We start from the raw sequence: 10,369 nt of genomic DNA on the forward strand, positions 1-10,369 counted from the left end.
TTGGTAATGATGAGGAAAATGAAGATTGAGGAGGCTAAACCAACAAGAATGGCTCTGCAACTAGCAAATCGATCATTCAAGTTTCCTCACAGAATAGTAGAAGACTTGTTGGTGAAGGTGGGAGACTTCATCTTTCTAGCAGACTTTGTAGTATTGGACATGGGGGAAGGAGCCAAGACCTCTATCATCTTGGAAAGTCCATTCTTGGCCATTGCCGGAGCCATTATTGATGTCCAAAAGAGTGAACTTGTCCTTAGACTACATGAGGAGAAAATGATATTCAATGTGTTCAAGGCCATGAGTTACCCACAGGACTCATTGGGAGAATGTATGAGGTTAGACTCGGTGGATGCTGTGGTGCAAGAAACTCTTGAAGAAAAACTTGAGGAGTTAACAAAAGAAGAGGAATTAGTATCAAGCGAAGAGGCTGCAGCTGCTGAAATGCATGTTCAAGGCACACTAGAAGGGAAGGATGAAAGAAAAGAAGTACCCAAACTTGAGCTAAAGGCACTGCCGCCCAGTCTCAAGTATGCATACTTAGGAGAGAATAAAAGTTATCCAGTGATTATAAATTCAGCCCTCAGCCAAGAACAAGAGGAAGAGTTGCTTCAAGTCTTACAAAAATATAAGGATGCCATTGGATGGACACTTGCTGACTTGAAGGGAGTCAGTTCAGCCATATACATGCATAAGATACTATTGGAAGAGGATGCCAAACCCTCCGTTCAGTCCCAAAGGAGGTTGAATCTAGTTATGAAGGAAGTAGAACAGAAAGAAGTCATGAAGCTGTGGCAGGGAGGAGTAATCTACCCAATTTCGGATAGCCCATGGTCAGTCCAGTCCAAGTGTTCCCCAAGAAAGGAGGAATCACTGTGGTACCCAATGAAAGAAATGAGCTAATCCCTACAAGAACCGTCACAGGATGGAGGATGTGTATCGATTATAGAAAGCTCAATGAAGCCATAAGAAAAGATCATTTCCCACTTCCCTTCATGGATCAGATGCTGGAAAGACTTGCAGGACATGCATATTATTGTTTTCTAGATGGTTATTCAGGATATAACCAAATAGTGGTTGATCCAAGAGACCAAGAGAAAACATCATTCACCTGCCCATATGGAGTGTTTGCCTACAGGCACATGATATTTGGGCTATGTAATGCACCTGCAACTTTTCAACGCTGCATGTTTTCCATCTTCTCTGATATGATAGAAAAGTTCATTGAAGTTTTCATGGATGAGTTTTCAGTATTCAGAGACTCCTTTTTTAATTGCCTAAACCATCTTGCCTTGGTATTAAAAAGATGCCAAGAGACCAACTTGGTCTTGAATTGGGAAAAATGTCACTTCATGGTGACAGGTGGAATAGTCCTTGGCCATTAAGTTTCTAACCAAGGCATTGAGGTAGACAGAGCTAAGGTGGAGCTAATTGAAAAATTACCTCCACCAAGTGATGTCAAGGCAATTAGGAGCTTTTTGGGAGCATGCTGGATTCTATAGAAGGTTTATTAGAGATTTTTCAAAGATAGCCAAGCCCTTAAGCAATCTTCTTATGTTTGATACACCATTCATCTTTGATGAGAAGTGTATGCTTTCATTTGAGAACTTGAAAAAAAGGCTATCTTCTACCCCCATCATCACCCCACCTGATTGGAATCTACCATTTGAACTGATGTGTGATGCATCTAATTTCGCAGTTGGGGCAGTGTTAGGGCAGAGAAAAGAAAATTTGGTGCATGTCATATACTATGCCAACAAGGTCCTTAATGACACTCAACGAAATTATACCACTACTAAAAAAGAGTTGCTGGCAATAGTTTTTGCATTTGACAAATTTAGATCCTATCTCATTGGCTCTAAAGTTATTGTTTTCACTGATCACACAGCACTCAAATATCTATTTGCCAAACAGGAGTCAAAACCAAGACTAATCAGATGGATCTTATTGTTACAGGAATTCAACATCGAGATTAGAGACAAAAAGGATGTGGAAAATAAGGTAGCAGATCATCTATCCAAAATTCCTCTTGAGAAAATGTTACACATAATACAAGTGTAAATGAGTTCTTCCCAAATGAGCAGTTAATGTTGGTTCACAAAGCACCCTGGTTTGTAGACATTGCCAATTTCAAAGCAACCGGTGACCTGCCCCCTGGGATCAACAAACATCAAAGAAGAAAACTCGTCAATGATGCTAAATATTTCATTTGGGATAAAACCTATCTCTTCAAGAAATGCTCAGATGAAATCCTTAGGAGGTGTATTTCAGAAGAAGAAAGACGAGAAGTCCTGTGGAGTTGTCATAGTGCTAGCTATGGAAGTCATTTTGGAGGGGAAAGAACCGTAGCAAAAGTACTGCAATGCAGACTCTTCTGGGCCACTATCTTCAAGGATGCTAAGGAACTGGTGTAGAGCTGCAATGAGTGCCAAATGCCTGGAAATCTACCCAAGAAATATGACATGCCACAGCAATACATTCTAGAACTTGAATTATTTGATGTGTGGGGGATCAACTTCATGGGACCATTCCCAACCTCATATTCGAACAAGTATATCTTGGTGGAAGTGGACTATGTATCTAAGTGGGTGAAGGCCGTGGCAACCCCAACAAATGACAACAAGGTAGTCATAAACTTTTTTAGAAAGAATATTTTTACCAGATTTGGAGTCCCACGAGCCCTCATCAGTGATGGAGGGAGCCATTTCTGCAATAGACCATTGGAGACCTTACTCCTAAGATATGGGGTGAAGCATAAGGTTGCCACACCTTATCATCCCCAAACAAGTGGGCAAACAGAGATATCCAACCGAGAGTTGAAAAAGATCTTGGAAAAGACTGTGGGGATATCAAGAAATGACTGGGCGAAAAAGCTAGATGATGCTCTTTGGGCATACAGGATAGCCTTCAAAACACCAATTGGGATGTCCCCATATCAACTGGTATATGGAGAGGCCTGTCACTTGTCATTAGAGCTGGAGCACAAAGCCTCTTGGGCTCTTAAGATACTGAACCTGGACAGCACCGCTGCTGGTGAAAAGAGGATCTTGCAGCTGCAAGAACTGGAAGAGTTTAGATCTCAAGCCTATGAAAATACCAAGATATATAAGGAAAAAGCAAAAAGGAGACACGATCTCAACCTGGCACCAAGAAGTTTCGAAGAAGGACAATATGTGCTTCTCTACAACTCCGGACTGAAACTCTTTCCTAGAAAACTCAAATCAAGATGGTCGGGGCCCTTTCTAGTTACAAAAGTCACCGTATGGACACATAGAAATCATGGAAGAAATCTCAAAGAGGACATTCACTATGAATGGGCAAAGACTCAAGCACTACTTGGGCAACATGGGGGGAAGTCCCCAAACAGAAATATAACCTCAACTAGAGAAGTGATCGTCGAGCTAGCGACACTAAAAAGCGCTTTGTTGGGAGGCAACCTAACCTGAGGTAATTCTCTTTTCATGATTGACCCAATAAAACTTCAAGTTGAGTTCTCTGTATTGTGAGGAGCTAAGTTTGGTGTTGCACACCAAAACATTTCAAGGGTGAATGTGGAACTCTGAGTTTGTTGTTCCACTAAAGACTCCAGTTGAAGAGTGCATTGCAACCCTTCAGTGAGAAAGCATTGCTCTAACAACCATAGAACTCACTTGACAGAGGTTTAACCTCTAATGCATAGTTTGTCTTTTTAGCTCATAGTTGTTTTCTTAATAAAAGCACATGAGGTTTCTGCATGTATTCAATTTGCTGCATTGGGCATGGAACTAAGTTTGGTGTTCACACACCAAATCAAGTTCAGAAATTCATAAGCATACATGCATGCTAACTATTTTCTAAGTGCTGGGGAACAAGCAACTTCCAATAATGTTACAAGAATTCAATCAATCTCAAGGAATAATCATACCTCATCATCCAAGAAGACAAACAAGGATGCAAAATGCTAGGACGGTAATGCCAAGGAAGACATCATGAGGTTGTATTGAACTGTCTCGGAGTTGCAGTACTTTAGTTGAAAAGAAAAATGATTGAATATTGTCCTAGAAACCTGCATATTCTGCTTGTTCCTCTTTATTCACATTGAAGTGTGCTAGTCTAGTCCCTAGTTTTTATTTTCATCTTGCTTATATGTATGCTTGTCCTTTAAGCCAATCAAAAAGAAAATGTTATGAAAAGAACAAGAGTGGAGTTATCTTGTGAAGTGAATTTTAAATGTTTGTGGTAGGGTGATTAATTAGCTAAGTTGGTTCACTAACAAGGTAGGAAGGCAACTATCTATCCTGAATCCTATGCTTGAAACACATCCTATGAGACTAACCAAATAATGAAATCCCAATAAAAAAAGAGAAAGAGCAATAGAAGTGAAAAGGAAAGAAAAATAATAAGAAATAATGCTAGGCACCAATGGTTTGAAGATTGAGGCATGTGTCTGTGGTGTGCATGTGCAAAGGATATGCTTGGATGAATAAGCTCTTAGGGGTGCCTTATCACTTGGTAACTTGGGTTAACTAAACCGGGATTACCAGCTGAAAGTCCACTATCAAGAGTAACCTCTGCTACAGAGCACTTAGTAACCCAAAGAGGTACTGGACACCAAGGTCTCAAGAAAGAAAAATAGCAAATCATGTGCCTGTGGTGCGTATGTATGGGGGAAAGAGACTTGAGGGAGTAAGTCCTTAGGAGTGTCTTAACACCTAGCACCTTGAACCAACTGGTTCGGGAGTGTTGGCTGAAAGCTTATCATAAAGAGTCGCCCTCTCACAAAGCACTTAGCCTAAAAAGAATGTAATAAAACCTGGAAAGGAAGGGAGGATTAATAAATAGGAAGTCTCAAAGGATGCAATCAAGTGAGTGTTCAAGAGCATGATAAAGGCCCGAAAACCAGTAAAGGAATGAACCTAAGTTGCTATGCATGAAACCCCATAAACCAGGAATTTGAACTTCTATAATAATTATTTGTTTATCTTGTTCTTTCATTCATTTTTCCTATGTTTCAGTACTTTCTTAGGGACAAGCATGCTTTATGTTTGGTGTTGTGATGCCAGGGCATCTAGGCCAGTTTCACTGACCTTTTCTTTACTGTTTTAGGATAGTTTCATGCATTTTCTTAGGAAATAAGCAAGTTTTGGATGAAAATACACTTACACCTTGATTTAAGCAATTATTGTGAACTTTACATGATTTTATGAGGATTAGGCAGGAATTGAATGATGTAATTGATGATGCATAATCTCATGACTTGGAACAAAGCTTTGATGCACTTTAATTGCTTGATTTCAGGACAAAGAAAGCTAGAAGGAACCACGTTAGCAGCCACGTTAATCTAATTAACGTGACCACTAACGTGGAATGGGGACAAGCTTGTAGCGTTAATGGAAAAGGTGATCACCAATAACGCCTTCGAAGCCATCATAGCCCACGTTAGTTGCCACGTTAACTACATTGACGTGGTAGCTAACGTAGAGGAAAAGAGGAGCTCCAACGTTAGTGGTAAAAGTGAATGCCACTAACATTCCACAAAGGCACAAATTAAGCCACGTTAAGAGTCACGTTAACCTAATTAACGTAATCTCTAACATGGGATGAGGAATCAATTACCAACGTTAGTGACACTCACCTTTGTCACTAACGTTGGACCAACCCAAGAGTGCCCACGTTAGTGGTCACATTAAGACCACTAACGTGAGAAGTAGCATGGAGCTAAGCATGATATGCCAACGTTAGTGACACTCACCTTTGTCACTAACATTGGAGATGGCATTCACTACGATGTTAGTGGCCACGTTAATCCAATTAACGTGAACTCTAACGTGGGAAGGAGGGGCATTTGGAGCATTAGTGACAAAGGTAAGTGTCACTAACGCTCTCGAAGCTTAGGCATGCCCACGTTAAGAGTCACGTTAGCTATACTAACGTGAACTCTAACGTAGGAAAAGGGGGCAAAAGGAAACGTTATTGAAAAAGGTGAGTACCAATAACGTTTGCGAAGGACCACGAGGCAACGTTAGTGGTCACGTTAGTACCACTAATGTTGAAGTTAACGTGGATCATTTTGGGTTGGAACGTTAATGAAAAAGGTGATCATCACTAACGTTGTTGAACCCACATTTTCACTTAACGTTAACACTACTAACGTCCTAACTAACGTCCATGCCTAACTCACACTTTTCTACAAACAAAGTTGAGCCCTCTAAAGATTGTAACGGCTTCATCACATGATCAAAGGCTCATATCCAAGACTTGAAGAACTAACTAGAATGTATTCTTCTTCATCATCTTCCATTTCCAGAGCTATGAACAACTAAACCCCCTTTCATTGGGTTAGGGAGCTCTGTTGTAATTTGATGGATCAATTATAGTTTTCATTCTTCCTCCTCTTTCTTTTCTCTTGATGTACTAGAAAGCTTTCGATCTTAATTCAATTGGTTAGTTGTCTTGGAAAAGAAACTCTCCATAATTGGATCTCCTATGAGCCTTGGAAAAGGGATAAGGAGATCATGCTAGAAATTCTTTCTCATGTTGGACCAAATTGGGGTTTGGGCGGATATAGTGACATGTAATCCTCCCAATACTTTGATTTAGAAATACATGTGGTATAATTAGTGACCATACTTCATCTCTTCCCATGAGCAATTAAATCAAGGAATTGGGCAATTGTTTAAGCTTAGAGAGATTGGGTTGCCAAGGAATTGGGATCCAATCATCTAAGATTGCCAAGGAGATCAATGAATGCATTGCTTAAGGAAGAGATGAGAATGAACTTGATCCGGAGAATGCAACATCTCCTAAGCCCAATGAATCCCCCATTTCTGATCTTTCCCATTCTCTTTATTTTCTGCCATTTATCTTTATGCTCATCTCCCCAAATTTCCATTTAAGATTCTGCAATTTATTTTATGCAATTTACTTTCCCGCCATTTAATCTTCTGCAAATCTCAACTAAATTTCTGTTTAGCTCAACTAGCACACTCTTCCAACTAATGTTGCTTGACCAATCAATCCCTGTGGGATTCGACCTCACTCTATTGTGAGTTTTTACTTGACTACAATTCGGTATACTTGCCGAAGGGAAATTTATTGAGAGATAAGTTTTTGTGCATCAGTGTTTGGGCTGAACTTTGAAGCTTTCACGTGCATAGGCCATTCTTGGAGTTAAACACCAGCTTGGGTGCCAGTTTGGACGTTTAACTCCAGCTCTGGTGCCAGTTCCGGTGTTTTACACCAAAAAGGGTCTCTGGCTGGCGTTAAAACGCCAGTTTGAACCATTAAATCTCGAGCAAAGTATAGACTATGATCCATTGCTAGAAAGCCCAAGATGTTAGCTTTCCAGCCCAATTAAGAGTGCGTCAATTGGATTTTTGTAGCTCTAGAAAAAACGCATTTTAGTGTAGGGAGGTCAGAATCCAATAGCATCTGCAGTCCTTTCTCAGCCTCTGAATCAGATAATTGCTCAGGTCCCTCAATTTCAGTCAGAAAATACCTGAAATTATAGAAAAACACACAAACTCATAGTAAAGTCCAGAAATGTGATTTTTGCATAAAAACTAATAAAAATATAATAAAAAGTAACTAAAACATACTAAAAACTACCTAAAAACAATACCAAAAAAGCGTATAAATATCCGCTCATCAACAACCAATTTTTATACGCATCTAACAGGAATCCTGTGAACTCTAAGACTCCTCAGAAGAGAGGCATTTTGGAAGTGGAAGTCGTTGATGCTCTTCTTGCTCAGAACAAACTTTTGTCTCAGCAAATAAGTCTAATTACTCAACAGTTGAGTGGAATGCAAGTTTCAGTTCTCAACACTCAAATTGCACCTCAAGAGGCTCCTTATAACATGACTGGTAGCTTTATGCAAGGTAAGAATTATAATTATGCTCAATTTCCTTCTGAACAGGTCAACTACACGGGGAATGCTCCTAGAAACCCCAATAATGATCCATATGCTAAGACCTATAATCAGGGGTAGAGAAATCACCTAAATTTGGGGTGAAAAGAGCAACCTCAGAGACCAAAGAATTTTAATAATAATTCTCAGGACAGTTTTCAACAGAATAATTTTAATAACCACCTGTTTCAGTCATCTCAGCAAACAACTTCTCAGCAATAACTTCTCAGCCCCAGAAAAATACTAATTTGGAAGCAATATTGGCAAGCTTTATACAGTAAAACCAAAGCATCAATCAAGAGCTTGGGGGTTCAGATGAGTTAATTAGCCATAAAAGTTTATGAAATTAATGAGAGGACCACTAATAGCCTTCCTGGTAACACAATTCCAAATCTAAGAGAGGAATGCAAGGCTATCACCTTGATAAGTGGATAATTGGCAAGTACGGAAGCACAAGTTAATGAGGAGCCAATTGAAAAAGAAACTCTAGAGGAGAACAAAAAGAGGTGGAACACGTCCCTCCAAACCGTGAAGATAACCCGTTCCCAGACTCTCTTGACACTTATCCTACATTTCCTAAGGCGCCTGAGTACAAGCCTAAAATGCCATATCCTTAGAGACTTCAAAAGGAGACCAAGGACAAGCAGTTTTCAAAGTTCTTGGAAGTATTTAAAAAGTTGCAAATCAATATTCCTTTTGCTGAGGTTTTGGAGCAAATGCTTCTCTATGTTAAGTTCATAAAGGAGCTATTGTCAAAGAAGAAGCCTTTAAAGGGAGATGAGACAGTGGTCCTGACTAAGGGATGTAGTGCCATCATTCAGAATAATTTGCCAAGGAAGATGCCAGATCCAGGGAGCTTTTCGAATCCCATGTACCATTGGGAGCACCACCTTTGAGAAAGCGTTATGTGATTTGGGAGCAAGCATCAATTTAATGCCGTTGTCTGTGATGAAAAAGTTGCGAATCCAAGAGGCACAACCCACAAGGATAGCATTATAGATGGCAAACAAATATATAAAGCATGCATATAGATTAGTAGAGAATATCTTGGTCAATGTGGGTAAGTTCTTCCTCCCTGCAGATTTTGTGATTCTTGACACGGGAGAGGATGAGAATGCCTTTATAATTCTCGAAAGGTCATTCCTAGCCACTAGGAGAGCTCTAATTGAAGAAGAAGTGGGTGAATTAGTGCTTAGAGTACATAATGAGCAACTGGTCTTTCATGTCTTAAAAGATATGCATTTAGGAGGTGAAGAGAAGAAGTGCATGCAAACTGAGCTTATTACTCCAAACCTTCAAGAACCCCCTGATGATGCACAGCAGAATTTGCAGCTCAACCCTCCTTTCGTGACAATCAATAAAATTCCTCCTAACATCAAACCTAAGTTTGGTGTCGGAAATGCATTATCCACCAAGGAGGAGGTTCCCAAAAAGAAGAAAGTACCCAGGGGATGGAGAAACAAAAAGATTCCCACTGAAGGCTTCTCCCTAGGAATAAAGGTGGTATTCACTGCATGTCCAATCCTGCCTCATACAGTGAACAGAATCCTATCTTTTGAGCATATAGAATTGATCAATGGGAGCACAGAAAAGAAGTTCACAGTGAGGAGTGAAGAGCTAAGCCCCTATGATCCTCCTCCTTAGAGGAGCTGACCATCAAGCTAGTGATGGTAAAGAAGCGCTTGTCGGGAGGCAACTCAATGTTTTCGTATCCTTAGTTTATTTTTTATAGTGTTGATTTCATTATTACTTAAATTTTATTGAGTTTTTATTGTCTTTCCTTTGTTTTACGTGTATTTTGATCATGCAGAAATTTTAGAACAGGAACCGGGCACTTAAAAAAATTTTTGTCCACCCTGAAGAAGGTTGATTCGGCGCCATGTGTGCATGCAGAATGGAGTTTTTCCTCTGGAAGGTCCACACCGAACCTGGAAATTTCCAAGTTCAACGTGGAGAACGACGTAAAAATGTGTAAAAGGAGAAGCATATGGCGTCGAACTTGATCCTTTACAAGTTCGGCGTGGAGGCTACGTACAAAAGAGGGAATACACTCTGCCAGGGTGACGCCGAACTTGACTCCCTTAGCATTTGGCATGAAAAAAAAAGTAAAAAAAAAATTGATGGACTAAGAAAAAAAATGTGAGAATGACGTCAAACTTGGCTTATACCACGTTCGGCATGGAGGAGAACTTTAAGACTTTGAAGTTTGGCGTGGAATTAGTTACTTTGGCCTATAATAAGGAAATCTCAGCAAATCCTTCCCAAATCACTTCCATCTGGTCCCCACACCCATTCACTGATTCCTTTTTCTTTTCACCCACCCCCAACACCCTTGACCAGACTCGGCAACCTTCCCCCCTTTCCCAAAAACCCCAACAACCAACCCGTGCCCCTTCCCTCGCTCCATAATAATATATATATATATATATATATATATAAATCAATATATAAATAAATAAATAAATAAACAAATAGAATAAATG

This window comes from Arachis hypogaea, chromosome 9 (assembly GCF_003086295.3).
Source record: "Arachis hypogaea cultivar Tifrunner chromosome 9, arahy.Tifrunner.gnm2.J5K5, whole genome shotgun sequence".
Classification (NCBI taxonomy): Eukaryota; Viridiplantae; Streptophyta; class Magnoliopsida; order Fabales; family Fabaceae; genus Arachis; species Arachis hypogaea.